Below are 15,065 nucleotides of genomic sequence, written 5' to 3'. Positions count from 1 at the left end.
TATTTAATAAATATACAGCTGCGGCCGTTTCACCCCCCTATCCCTGGTTATTTGTGTGCTGCTTCCTGGACGCTGACGTCACCACCCATCCACTCAAGCCATCTTTACCACATATGGTGTCATTGTGGGATAGCAGCGCCTCTAAGAGTCAGACCAGGGATACTTCAAGAACATTTTTTTTTTTTTAAATGGGGAGAAGGAGCAAGGGAAGAAGAGTGGAGCAAGGGAAGAAGAGTGGAGAAAGGAGAAAAGGGAGAGAGGGAAAAGGAGGTCTGGGATGATGGCTGGGAGACTTTTTTAAGAAACCTCACGGGGCTATCTGCCCCACTCCAATATCAAGAGGAGGAACAAGCGCCCAAATGGGAGGAGTCCGAGCATCCAGCGCCCAGACGGGGGAAGCACAAGTGTCCAGAGCCTAAGAGGGGGGAGGGGGGTCATGTCCCTCTGGTGAGCATGCAAAGCCCAAGAGGGAGTTGACTGGGTGGAACCGTCGCCGTTCCGAGAGCTAGGAGGAGAGGAGCAGGATCCACCTCGGTCTCCACCACCAGGAGGAGAGGAGCAGGAGCTGCCACTGCCTCTAATAGATGAAAAGACCAGGACGTGATGCTGGCATTCCTCAGCAGCCACTGCATAGGTTGCTGAGGGGAGCATGGCAGAAACCAGCCCAGCCGCAGCTGCTGAGAAGAGGGCCATCTCCCGAGGGTCCGCACCTGCCGTTGCCTTACGAGGGTCTGCTGCTGCCTTTGCCTACGGAGGGACTGCTCCTACCCTGTCCAGCACCGCTTGGGGTTGCCTGTCCCGCACCGCCTGGGGTTGTCTGTCCTGCACCGCCTGGGGTTGCCTGTCCCGCACAGCCTGGGGTTGCCTGCCCCGCACAGCCTGGGGTTGCCTGTCCCGCACAGCATGGGGTTGCCTGTCCCGCACCGCCTGGGGTTGTCTGCCCCGCACAGCCTGGGGTTGCCTGCCCCGCACAGCCTGGGGTTGCCTGTCCCGCACCGCCTGAGGTTGTCTGTCACTATTAAGTTTTTACATATCTTCAGTTAGTGCTGGTTGCTATGGGGAAATGACATGAAACCATGGGTCAGAATTTACGTTTTAAGGAACATTGAGAGCTTTTTTTGTCAGATGGGACAAACTTTGGCTTGAGTTCAATGATTAGTACCATCTTTCTAACAATGACTAAATATTTATTTTTATGTCAATAATTAACATATGGGGTATCTTGTTCTACAGCACCAGGAAAGAGCAGAATTTGTAATAATTTCAAATTTAACGTTTACATTTTACTATAATATAAATACTGAACATGTTATTGAACTATTGAAGTATTTTAAAAGGAGAAAAATCTATGACAGGTTTGATGTGCTTGTTTTGTTTGAAGGGGAATTGTCTATAGGGCCAAGTGTCCGAGGAGGATTTAATGCCACTGTGAATAACAATGGCAGATCGAAATGTTAAGAATGACAGGCAATGTAAAGAGCAAATATCTAGGGTTACAAGAGAAACCTTTTACAACATGTATATGTCAGTCGAAGCTGGCTTCATCCACATGATTATTTTAAGAAAGTCCAGATTAGTCTACATTTTCTATTATTATTCAGTAAGTGTGAAATGTAAATATGGGTGATTTGCATCTACAAAAAAATGAAACAACTGTGAGACTTTTTTACCATTTTTTTTTTTTTTTAATGAAAAAACAAAACAAAAATTCAGTGTGTAAATTCTATGGTTTCCATGCACTGCTTAGTTTTTGCTTAATTTGTAACATTACCAAAAACTGGGGCATATTTGGCCACTTTGATATTTGATATTATTTGGTTCAATATTTGTATAGCAGGTACAGACGGGAGTAAACATTTGATAGTTTTACTTCAATATCTCTGGGTTTCTGTATTGTATGGATTGCTGCTTTTTTATTTTTATTTATTATTATTATTATTCTGAATCGTCATGGTAGGCCAGAAAAATCTGTGTTCCTTAAAGGTTTAAAGACATTTTCACAGGCTTGCTCTTTAAGTGTGCCTGCTTGCTTCCAAAGAGACCCTTCCCCCATGCAGAGGGTTGGAAAATGAGTCGGAGTGATTCACTCAGAACACTAAGTTAATTACTTCTATTCTTCTCAGACAAGTGCTTTGAGGTGACAACCACAAAGAAGAGGGGACCTCAGTTTTACACCTCATCCAAAGGACATCACACTGCCCCCATACCGCACACCACTGGGTGTTGCTACTTATAGGGAGAAGGTTGAAATAATCTCCAGGCAGCATAAAAACCTGTGCTATTCGGGCTCAGGGGAAATAAATGTTTTATTCACAAAAGGCTTTCGAATAGTCAAGAAAATTAGGCAGCTGCTTTCTGAATACCAAAGTTCATGACATTTGGATTTCTTTCACAGAGCTTCCGAAATCCTTTGTATATATCAAGGTTTTGTCTTTTGCTGTCTGAGAATATTCCGTTGGTAAAATGTATTCTTGGTTTAAATGCAATAGAATTATTTACACGCTCAACATTTTTGGAGGAGGTGGCAGCAAGAATGCATTTGATAAAATTTGAAACATATAATTATTTTTAAGTAGATGCAAAATCATTGTTTATTGCAAGTTCAAGCTGTCATTTTTGTTGTTGTTGATGCTACATTTGTAAAAGAAAATGTTAGCGGTGGCTAGCAAATGAGCAAATTTACTGGCTTAAAGTGCTGTACCACAAAATCATGTCCTTTTTTTGTTAGCAAATAGCATAAATTGAAAACAAGTCACTGACTGGGGCCCGGGTATAGCATGTGTTCATGATGCACTGTATGTTATTCTGCTTTTCAAACAGCCCAGTGTTGAAATACCCCTGCTCTCCATAGGGGCCTTCAGTCTATTAGTGCTCATCCATTGTAAGGCTAGCTCGTGCTGGTACCTTCTCGCAGCAGCACTGAGTGTTCCCAGCTGCTGACACTGAATATCCCCCCACTTCCTCAAGTGGAACACTTGCCAGTTGTTCTTGTTTTCTCTCTCTTTCCTCCTCCATTTCATTTTCCTCTGCCGCTGGAAGGATGTGGGTAATGATTTATAGAGCATGTCCAATCGGTTCTGTTTGTTCTGCGCCGTCCTGCCTCTTGAAGACTGGGGTCAGCGGCATATTTGTAAGTAACAGTCAAATGAAAACACCTAGCAGCATGTACAGCAAAAAGGCCCAGGAATGCAATCCTAGTCAAAGAAGAGTTTATGCAGTGTTTACCTATTACCTTAATAATTATCGGTTGGCGCTCAACATTAGATACGGGGAGAGAAGTGAATGCTAGACGCTGAAACAGCACTGTCAGGTCTTTCCTTGTATTCTGGAAGAAATAAATCAGCGGGGGAGACAAATACAGCAACCTGAAAAAGTAACTATAGTTCCAAGGCAGGGGGTGTAGCTGCCAAATTTGTGTTCATCAAGTCAGAGTGGGAATCAGGGGTATGCAGACTGCATAGGGCTCCAGATTCAGAAAGAGTTTAAGCCTCTTTTGTCACGCTACTGAGTGGGAGAGAGAAGCTTACAGCTGCCTTGCAACAGACTAACCAAATAACACTGGATTTAAAAGATACAGGCAATTCCAGATGGACATCAATAAGTATGCACATGCAATTAGGCTGGCTCTGTCCCATGAAAAAAGATGGAACTCTAATACATGGACTGCATTTTTCATTCCTACCTTAAAATAACAGGATGTAATAGTCCAGTAAATATTTAAATTACAATGGGGGCTGTATGTGATCCCCCAGGAGTATGTATCATCATAATAATGGGTGACATTCACAGCTCATAGGGAATGTTCAACCCTTTCACATGTAAAACACCACCACAAAACTGATACCTTAGCTGTAGCATGTGTCTAATTTACTTTGCAAGAGGGGGAAGGGGCAGGAGTGTGAGTTAGGCGGAGGTGACTGTATTTGGACACCAATAAAGGAACTATCTCCAGACTATCGTTTTTCCCTACACCCCGTCTCGCCCCCTCCGCTCTTCCACCACCGGCAGATTAGCTGTACCCCCCCTCTGCTCCTCTGCTTCCAGAGCTCCACCCTTGCCCCTCAGTGGTGGAACGACGTACCCATGGATATCAGGACTGCTCAGTCCCTGACCACCTTCCGGCGCCTCCTCAAGACACACCTGTTCAGACAGCATCTGTAAACCTCACAACTCTCGACTATACTGGACTATATGGCACCCAATTGTACCAGTAATTGCATGAGCTTGTACTTGCACTGAACTGCTCCATACCTTGCCATATTCTACTACTCCTCTTAACTATAACTACTTCATGTATCATGTATTACTCTTATAGGTATCCGTATTCACTTTTTTTGTAATTGCTCTTATTTGAAATCATTCTCATCCATTAATCGTATTTACTAGTTGCTCATACTGGACTTTACTCGTATAAGCAAATATTTTTAATATAAGTTATCTGCTCTTAGTCGACCCTGCTCTTACATGTAATTATTTACTGTATTCTCTATTTTCTGCTCTTATTTGAACTTTTTTTTGCTACTGATATTATTGTACTTTACAACTGCTCCGATCTGTAATATGATACTCTGTAATGTGATGTTCTGAAATGTGATATAATAATAATAATAATAATAATAATAATAATAATAATAATAATAATAATAATAATAATAATAATAATAATGAAACGGTTATATGTACCATCATTTTTACAATAAAACGTGCACCTTGTGCATTGCATAATCCCACACGACTGAGCTGCTTCATTTAACAGCCCTTGTATAACGCACACTTCTTGTTTAACACATCCCTCATAAAACATGCACCTCTGGTATGCTAAAAGCAAAGGGGTAAAGCAAAGAAGAATACTTAGTGGGATTGTTATTATTTGTTTATTTAGCAGACACCTTAATCCAAGGCGATTTACAGAGACTATGCTGTGTAAGCTATGCATCAGCTGCAGAGTCACTTACAATAACGTCTCACCCAAAAGCACAATGACTTGCTCAGGGTCACACAATAAGTCAGTGGCTGAGCCGGAATTTGAACCAGGGATCTCGTGGTTACAAGCTCATTTCTTTAACTGCTGGACTACACAGGGATGAATCAAATGTCTATAATTAGTTGGGGTTGTGCACATTATATTTTGTTTTGCTTTCGTATTTATATTAGTTTTTTTTTTTTACACGTTTCACATTTTATTTATTTATTACCTGAAGGGAGGCACATTGCTGCTTATTTTGTATTGCTGTGTTTAAGTTATTTATTGTTAAGTACGTGTTATTAGAATAGGTTTGTTATAAAATAAGTTGTATTCTATTCAATTGTATAATTTCCTGTAATAAAGAAATCATTATTTTTACTTGCTTGTTCCTGTACATTCACTGGGAAGGTCTGGGTGGTCAGTTCGAAATCCAAAACAACCTGTGGGCAAAGGGTTATAAAGATAATTTATAAATATGTATACACTTACCTGGAATTAACAGTATTAGACCCTGACACATACTTTGTATGATTTTACATTCATACTATGTATATATTCAGTATAGTATATTCATTAATAATAAACTTTAGACTTGTTATAAAGCCAGCCAATCCCAATATAAAATATTTGGTTTTAACTTAAACATAAATAAGCTCTTCTGTAACATCAACTGTAGCTGACAGCTGCACTCAAGTATACCATGCAGCCCCTATATAACAGGCATCCTGTGTATAGCACACCACAGCTTCTAAAATGTGTAGAGTGTGTGGTACTGCAAGGGTTCCTCAAACTAACTTGCCTACAGTTCTGTATGACCAGGTGATCCTGCAATTTCTCAACGAATATGAGACTTGCTGCAACTTTGTTTGTCATCAGCTTATATGCATCCTCTCCTACAAACACACAGCACTTAATAGATTAAATCACTTGCTGTAGTTTGGTTCAAGTTTTGTAAAATATAAAATTTTTCCAGCTGTCAAAAAATATATATATAAACAATTAAAGACTGGAGTCAAATCAAGCTTTATTAAGTTTCTTATAGGTTTTACCTCAGCATTTATGATTGAGTGTTTGAATGAAGGGTTCAACTCATGACTTTGCTAGGAAGCAATCCGCTAATTACTCTTATAAAACCGGTATTATGATGCTCGGACGTTTGCCATATTACTTTGCCATATTTTATTTTTCTTTTCAGTTGTGGGGGTGGAAATTATTGTAAAACACTCCTGAAGGAAGCATATACTAGTAAATTGTGAAAATGGTCTTCCTAAGCAGTCATATTACCATGGAAAGCTTGACAGACATATGCTCCTTAACTATGATTAAAATGGTTGAGCCTAACTAACAAACATGTTGTAAGGGTCTATTTTTAAGCTAATGTAAACTCTCTGAAAATAATAAAAACAATTTGACAGTATAAAGATCAGTTAATTTATTTTGAAAATGAAAAAACTATTTTAAGATTTCCATTACACGAGAGTAGATGTTAAAACTTCATGCTGATTTGAACTCGGCTCTCGCCAAGATAAGCACCAACTAAGACGTAGCTTTACAGTAAACTAATGTGATCCATATGTGTCTCCATCCATTTACGTTTCCTTCCATATGATGATGTAGATATCCTTCTGTCTGGTGTTAATGGCTGAAGTGTAATGCTGGCTCCAGGGATCAGCTTATTTTGCCTCCCTGGCGCATCAGCACACACAACGGCTGCGATGCTGGCTCCGGGGATCAACCACAGTGCGGCCTCCCCAGCGCATCAGCATGAAAACCGTCTGGATTGAGCTAAGTAGGGTACATCTCTGGGGTTTTCAAGTGGGCACCTTCCATCCTCAGTGTTTCGTCGACTAGCCCACGACACCTCAAGAGGGCTCGATGGTGATTCTGGTGTCCCAGCATCACCCCCCTCCGTCCCCCACTCAACTCAGCCCAGCTTATAGTAGAATATTGTACAATTTCAATAAATTGAAAAACATATCCCAATGGTTCAAGCCTGGCTTCTTCCAAAGCAGGAGTAAAGCTCAGCCCCAAAATATCTGCTTACCTGACTCTAGATATTAAAGTCAATTTATAGTTTTCCAACCGCTTGGCTAACAGCCGTAAAACTAACAGCCAATGATTGAAGAGGCCTTGGATTAACCTACCCCCTCCTGCATCTCTGAGATCCATCCCACAATAGCAAGCAGCCACCAGGATAATAGCACTATTGACTCGGGCTATCCCTAGTGGAAATCCTAATGATTCCCTATGCTATAGTAAGTGACAGAAATCTCAAAGGGGTGCATGCTCATCTGACTAGGTAGGTCAGGGTTACTGTTTTTAGTTCACTTTTAGTTCAGTTGCTCAAAAAACACCCAGTATTAAATGGAACCGAGGAGGAATGAGAGTAATCATTTAACAAAAAAAAAAATTAATCAAAAAAGAAAGCAGACAATGTGCTTATAATGAATACTGCCTTGCAAAAAGGTCAGGTCCAAGGCTGTAGTTCCTATTTTATTGTTTCTTACACAAACTTATTTACCGCTTGCATTTGTGCTTGTAAATGAAAGCAGAGTCTGTACGTTTTAATTCCAGACATCGCTCTATACCAGATGTGCTGCTTTTTTTAGTCTTGCAGGAGTGTCTGCTGACCCCTCCTCACCCCGTGTCTAATGAAAGATTGACTGCTTCGTGTTTTTTTGTGTACTAAATTATAAATCGCTGAAAGGTGGGCTTTAAAATGAATTCAAGATTAATGTGAAGCCCTGGAATATAGAATTACTAGCAACTGAATGAAAAATGAAAAGATTCTGGGTTTTAAAAATATTCATGAAGCATCAAATGTTGTTCCATTTTTTTCCTCCTAGAAATTATCATGTCTCAAGATCACGAAAGCCCTACTATAAATCACTGAGGCTGGTTCCCCTTTCCACTTGTAAGAAACACTGACACCCCCCTGTCAAACTGCCTTTTGTGCTGCTTCTCAACAGCGATCTGTGCATCTAGTCAGGAAAAAATAAATCAGATCTCCTGTCTTCCTGCATAAACACATGAAGATATAATTGCCTTAGCTTACATAAGTAAAATGTAGGCTGTTAAATGCAATGTGTTGTACAAAGCGACCATGCTTTTTATTAGTAGTTTCTATTTAAGGTTTTTTTTTGTTGTTGTTGTTCTGCATCAAATTTCATCATATGAATATTAAACAGGTCAAAAGTCAGCCAGTGGAACTATTTTTCAATTTAATTTGGTGTCACAATGACAGTGTTAGATGTGATAGAGGGCTTTATTGTGACAATTTGCTGTGGTTTCAAATGTAAACGAAACCTAGCAGCGTGACCACTTTAAAGAAGGTTAGTTTACATACAAATAGATGGCATTTATTACTACAAGTATTTCATATGGAGGGTTTTTAGGGAGAAATGCAGTCTCTGGCTCATGGTCTCTAATCACCTGATTTAGTTGCATATAGCAGGTGTCACAGCCCCTTAATTTATGAAGCAGGAATACTAAATTATTCTGTACACTGACTCAAACAGGAAACAGTGATTCACTATTTCATTTTCTAATCCTCAGTAGTGCATACATTGACCACATTTGAGGTCACTATTGTATATATGTGTTAATGAAACAATATTAAATATAATGGTAACTCAGGTTTTAACAAAACCTCATACATATATACATACATAGATATTACATATGAAAAGAGAAAGCATTTGTTAAAGCTAGACCAATGGATTCATAAGCAACACAAACCCAAATAACTAGTGATCTTTTTTTTTTTAACTGTTAACTGCTGGGAGGTGGTCAAAATGACCCAAGAGAATTGACATCATTGTACCGTCTCATGTTTCTGTCTGCAAATAATTAAGAATATTTGAAATACTTGCTTTGCACATGGGTCACAGGCAACACTGATTAGGTCCTTTATAGAATGAGCTCTGAGGCATTTAAAGTCACACTTTTGAGAATGAATCTGATTTGGAGGATTACTTAACAGAAAAAAAAAAAAACTGGACGATTGATGACTCATGAACAAGTATTAATGCCATAATGCCTGAAGGGTCACTGCCAAAATGTATGAAATGTAAGATATGACCAAGTAAAATGAAATGTTTGTTAAACCAAATGGCCGAAAAAATACAAGTGTGCAGTAGCTAAAGAACACAACTAGACACATGTTTGCCTATCATGAAACACTGACTTTGCTATTTCTTTCTCTCTTTTTTAAAATATATGTTTTCATTTTCTTAATTTACACAGATACATTCCCACTGTTTTTCTCACGGATTTAGTAGCCAAAACATAATACTAGTGTACTGATTAATAAATCTCCAGCCACATAGCCTCTTGAAATTGGGTGGAGGAGCATATCTGATCAGGGTATGTGTGAGTGTGGAGAAACATTTACCAAGAACCATACACCGCAGAAGAATAGGAACTCAGAACTCATCAGTGAGGTGATGTCATCAGAACGAACCCTCTGACACTGCACACGAGCGATGCTATTCCTTCAACGCATGAAAACAGGAAAACTAGAGCAAGAATTAAAAATAAACATAACCGGTAGAAATATAACTCACAAATCGGTCCTCTATTTTCTTTTTCCTTTTTTTTAACTTGTTTTCTGTGTGGATTTAATTAGAGTGCCTCATTAAAAACTCAAAATTGTAACTTGAAAATCTATAATTCTTAATAATCTGCCAGATCATCACTGGAATTATACAATAATAAATGATATAGGTCCATCATTTCCTGTTATTCCCCACATTAAAGAGCAGCATGTTCAAATACAGTATTTACTGTAAATTGAATGCTTTCATATGCATTCAAACTTTTAATAATTTGACCTGATTTCATTACCATAAGACTGTCTTCCTGGTTCAATGACTTGAGTTTAATCAAACTATGAGTGGGATGACAAATGTTTTGGCTCTAAACTGATAACAGATGTTGTTTTATTTTTTATGTATAGACGATTAAATTACTTGGTTTGTACATTTCAAATGTAATAATTAATTTATCAACCAGTGTACTGCACAGTCTCATACAAATCCAACAACAATGTAAGGAAGGCATGTGACATCCCTTGTCACAGTACCGTCAAACCTACTGTTATTATACATCATTCTGAAAGTGTTTATTACAGAACTTTGGCACTGTTCAAATTCTCTGTTCAAAATGAAGGAACATACCATTTTGCAGACCTGATCCACAGGGAGAAACACAATAATATACAATTTTCTAGAGCAGACATCAAAACAGCAAAATTGAATAGAACGTTTCCATTTATTCTATTGCTGCAATCTGCATTTTGCTCGAGATACATCAGTTACCAGTCCAAATGTCAGCATAGGACAGTTATCCTTGCTTTTCAATCATATTTTCCTGCTTCTGATGACAATTTATTCATGAAGCATTTTTGGGCTATTTTCTGCATGTTCTATTCACAAATACCAAGAACTCCTGGCAGACTGGGATGACATAAGCAGAATCTTGGAAGATGTTTTTTATTATGTTGACTCAAAGACTGGAATACTAGATTAACTTGAAGCCAGTCTGACCCAGGGGTTTATTTGATTAACCTATACCCTGCCAGTTGGGTTTTATAAGGGAATTTTATAAAACTGGTGAAATCTCTTGGATTGCATCAACCACCTATTTTAGGAGATATATTGGTCCTTAATGCAATCCAGGGTGATTCTCCGGTGCTGTAAAATGTTTAAATAAAGCACAGCTGTGGCTTATCCCAGCAGGGTATAGGTTGATCAAATTGACCCCCTAGTGCAGATTTGACTGATTGATGACATGCAAGAGTCCTTATCAGTGACCAACACACTGCAATGCTACCTTTTGTGATAAACATTAAGATGTAAATACTAAACTGCTCTTCTCTGCATATTTCAATTCTAACACTGGTGGTGCCTCTAGGCCTTTCTAATTGACCCATTTTCCTCCTGTGAAGTGCACCAGCTGTTTTAATTGACTGAATTCTTTATTGGCTTTGAGACATTTAAATGGGGACCAAATGGAGATTTAAAACCCTTCGACCATCTAACTTACTCCAACACACTGAAGAAGAGTACTGTTATAGTGTACTGGTACTATAAAAACTAAAGTTAATAAATACATGTAGTAAATCTTAGCTTCAATGCTATAGTATTATGCTATTGCATTTTGTGGGTCTGTCAGCAGGTGAAGATGCAGCATATCAAAGTGGATTTGATTATTTGTGTTATTATAAGGATCCAAAGAATGTAAGGAAAGTTCATGTGATGGATACATGTATAGATGTGCATTTTGAGACAAGGGATTGCTTACACTATCTTACAGATCACCAAATGAGGCACATGTAGGAAATCCATTGTTGGCATTCTAGTCTTGCAGATTCTTGCAGTTGTGTGCAGCTGAGTGTTCTTTACTGTCACTTGCATGATGTCACAAAGGAAGCTTCCTTCCCAGATGTTGCGGATGAGCTGCAGTGTTCCCTCTCGAATCCCTAGTGAAGTCAGCAACTTTGCACAATCAGGATGCTGCCCTACACTCCTTGACTGTATGACCCTACACACCACACAGTCATGCCTGTCAAAGAATATAGAGTAGTAACTCGACAGTGCAGTACTTTGTACCTTCTTTCCTTTGCTGTCTTCCACATCGAAATCCCTATGATCACAGGCACATTCTTCTGGGGGTTTTGTGAGGAGGCATTTTTTTACATTTCACCACAATTTGCAATTCTGTTTTAAATCCTCTGCATCTTAACTGCAATACAGCTTTAAATCCTGCTAACAACCCTCCATTGCTAATTGTCACCGCTATTTAAATCTTGCAAGCAGAGACTCCAATAGAAATGTAGGAATGTACTGCCACTCAGTAGTTGGAGTGGGTTTAAAGTATTCAGAACGAATCAATGATAGATACAAGTCAGGAAGGAGGGACATTGCCCAGCTGCACTGGGAAAGGTAGGTTTTTTGTAGTAGTAGTTTATATAATTTTTTTTTTTTTTTTATCGGAAACGGGTGGTCAATGTGAATTGAGAATTGAATTCCACTTTTTACAGTGTTTTCAAGTGTTTATTGGTGTGGCACGGCAGGGCCCTGCCTGTAAATAATATTATTGCTTTGTGGTGATTTGGTGGTGGGTGGCAGGGATGGGGTTAATTTCCTATCCCTGCCAAAATACATGTGAGAATGTGGCTGGAGCTAATTGAATCATTGATGATAATTAGACTCCAGCCACATGGTATAAAAAAAGGGGAAAATCCTTTGTTTTGTGGAGGAGTTTTGTTTGTTTGTTTGTTTGTTTGTTTGTTTGTTTGTTTGTTTGTTTGTTTGTTTGTTTGTTTGTTTGTTTGTTTGTTTGTGAGTGAGTGAGTGAGTGAGTGAGTGAGTGAAAACTGTAGTGAAGGGTAATGCCCAGCCTACGTTTTGGGGATTTTGTTTAAACCTTTTGTTTTGACCCTTGTGTCGGTTATTTTGTAACTGTTTATTGTGTGCAAGATTTGTTTTTGTTTGACCTTTTATTTTTGCTCGGTGAGCAGTAGTGTTTTGTTCAACTTTTTACATTTTTTTTTGTTTATTAAACTGCGCAGCAGCGCTTCAGCTACAGCTTCCTTGTCTCTGAGTCTCTTTGCCTGCCGATATCATCTGGGCCTGCAATGCTGCCCTGTCACAATTGGCTATACACCCATTTACTTTGTTTGTATTGGGGGGTGTTTTATTGAGTTTTATCGGTTAAACTTCCTAAGCATGTTATAATTCTCAAAAAGAGAGATTTTTATACTGCTCAAAAGGCATAATATGGTATCTGTCTTGATCTTTTCAAAAACACACTAATAAATCATCTCTGCTAATTTTGTCTGTGTCATCTTATTTCTTAACCATTTTAAATATTATCTGTGCATGAAATAGTATAGGAAGACTAATTAGCAATAACATTACATGGCAGTGCATGCTAATATACAATCTAAACACATTGGTGGTAATTGAAATAATGATTTTGTTTTGTAAACCATCTCTTTGGAAGCACTTGCTGCCACAGATAAACAAGCACAATCAAATCTGTTTTGGGCCAGTTCTATTTAAGTGCTCTGATAAGCAGTTTGCAATGAATTGATAACATCAGAGATTAACTGATTATTAAATGTTTTGCAACAACAGTTTTGAATAGGAAAAAAATGCATTTGAAAGCAAATGAATTACAATCAAACGTTTGAGTAAATAAAGGAAACCTTACTAACATGGGCCGTGCTTCTATTACATTGTCAAACATACAATTTGGAAGTATGAATAAACTACCAGATGAAATGTATTCAAGGGCATCATAATCTACATATCAGCATTTCTATCCAACACTGGCTGTAGCACAATAAACTGTTTCAATCAACTTGCCACATTGTTTTTGTGTAAAAGCGAATTATGTACTGGTATAACAAAATACAGCTGACAAAACATCTCACAGATAACAATCTGCTTGAATCTCTGCTTCCAGCCGCATCGCAGTACTGAAACTGCTCTGCTCCAGATTGTGAATGATCTCCTGCTTAATGCTGATGCTGATGCTCTATCTGTGCTTGTCACTCTTGACCTAACAGCTGCTTTTGACACCACAGATCATGGCATTCTTCTTGACTGCCTTCAGAAGTATGCTGGGATCTCTGGAACCTGTCTCTCCTGGTTGTGCTCTTATGCAGTCTGTTTTCTAAGCATTACTGACACAACCCCGGTCACTTGCGGTGTCCCTCAAGGGTCAGTTCTTGGGCCTCTTCTTCAACATCTAAATGCTTCCCCTGGGCTACCTCATCTGCCAACATAGCCTCATGTTTACACTCATATGCAGATGACACCCAGCTCTACCTACAACTAAACCCTGGATGTCCCCCTGCCATGGTCCGGCTCTCAGTTTGCATCCAAGACATCGAGGCTTGGATGTCTGCCAATTTTCTTCAGCTCAACACTAACAAATCTAAACTACTTCGGAAACTGTCTGCTGCTGCCTTCCCCCACTGTACGAAGCCTTGGTGTACTTCTGGATAGTAACCTCTCCTTTGATGCCCAAATCTCCTCTGTAGTCAAATCCTCCTTCTATCACCTCCGAAACATCTCAAAGGTCCGTCCCTACATTTACCTCCCCGATACAGAGATACTCTGTCATGTGTTCATCTCATCTCAACTCGACTACTGCAACTCTCTCTATGGTGGTCTACCGTCACGCACCATAAACCAATTGCAGCTGGTTCAAAATGCCGCTGCTAGGATCCTTACCAGATGTAAAAAACATTATCACATTAACCCCTGTCTTGCCCAGCTGCACTGGCTACCTGTAAAGTTCAGGATTACTTTCAAAATTCTCCTGCTTGCCTACAAGGCCCTTCATCATACAGGTCCAGAATATCTCTCCAACCTGCTGACCCACTATGTACCTGCACGCAGGCTGAGGTCCTCTGACTATGGTTTGCTTGTCATACCCAAGCAAAAGTGCACCACACTCAGAGAGAGCTCTTTTAGCTTCATGGCCCTGACTCTCTGGAACTCTCTCCCAGCTTCAGTGCGTGCAGCTCCCACAATCGTTCACTTCAAATCAACTCTCAAGACCCACTTGTTCTCTCTTGCTTTCAAAATATATCAATTGCTTTAGCCTGATGTATTTTATTAGCTGTTGTCTAAATTGCTATTTCAGGTTTTTCACTCCATCTTATTCGTATGATTCTGTATAACACAGGCATCCACACATCCTAGCCGTGTATTTAATGTATTACATCTGTATTTAATGTATTTGCATTGTTTTTTTACTGTTTGTATTTAATGTACTATGTCCTGTATTTCACTGTATTTAATGTATTATGCATTGTTCCTCACTATCTTGTAAAGAGCTTTGTGATGGTAGTCCACTATGAAATGGGCTATATAAAATAAATATTGATTGATTGATAAGGAAATGCCACTATCCCCCTTGAAGCCATTTAAAGCACATCCTTGTAAAACACAGGCCTACATACGTCTTCACAGCACACATTTGAACAATGGATACGGAATAACGCTTGTTTGGATTCTGCGTTTTACCGCAATTATTATTTTTTCTTTATCATATTTGGAGGCCTTACCTATTTAAGGTTTAT

The sequence above is a fragment of the Acipenser ruthenus genome, chromosome 5 (assembly GCF_902713425.1).
Source record: "Acipenser ruthenus chromosome 5, fAciRut3.2 maternal haplotype, whole genome shotgun sequence".
In the NCBI taxonomy this organism is placed as follows: domain Eukaryota; kingdom Metazoa; phylum Chordata; class Actinopteri; order Acipenseriformes; family Acipenseridae; genus Acipenser; species Acipenser ruthenus.
The sequence above is the reverse complement of the archived record's forward strand: the minus strand, read 5'-3'. Positions refer to the sequence as shown.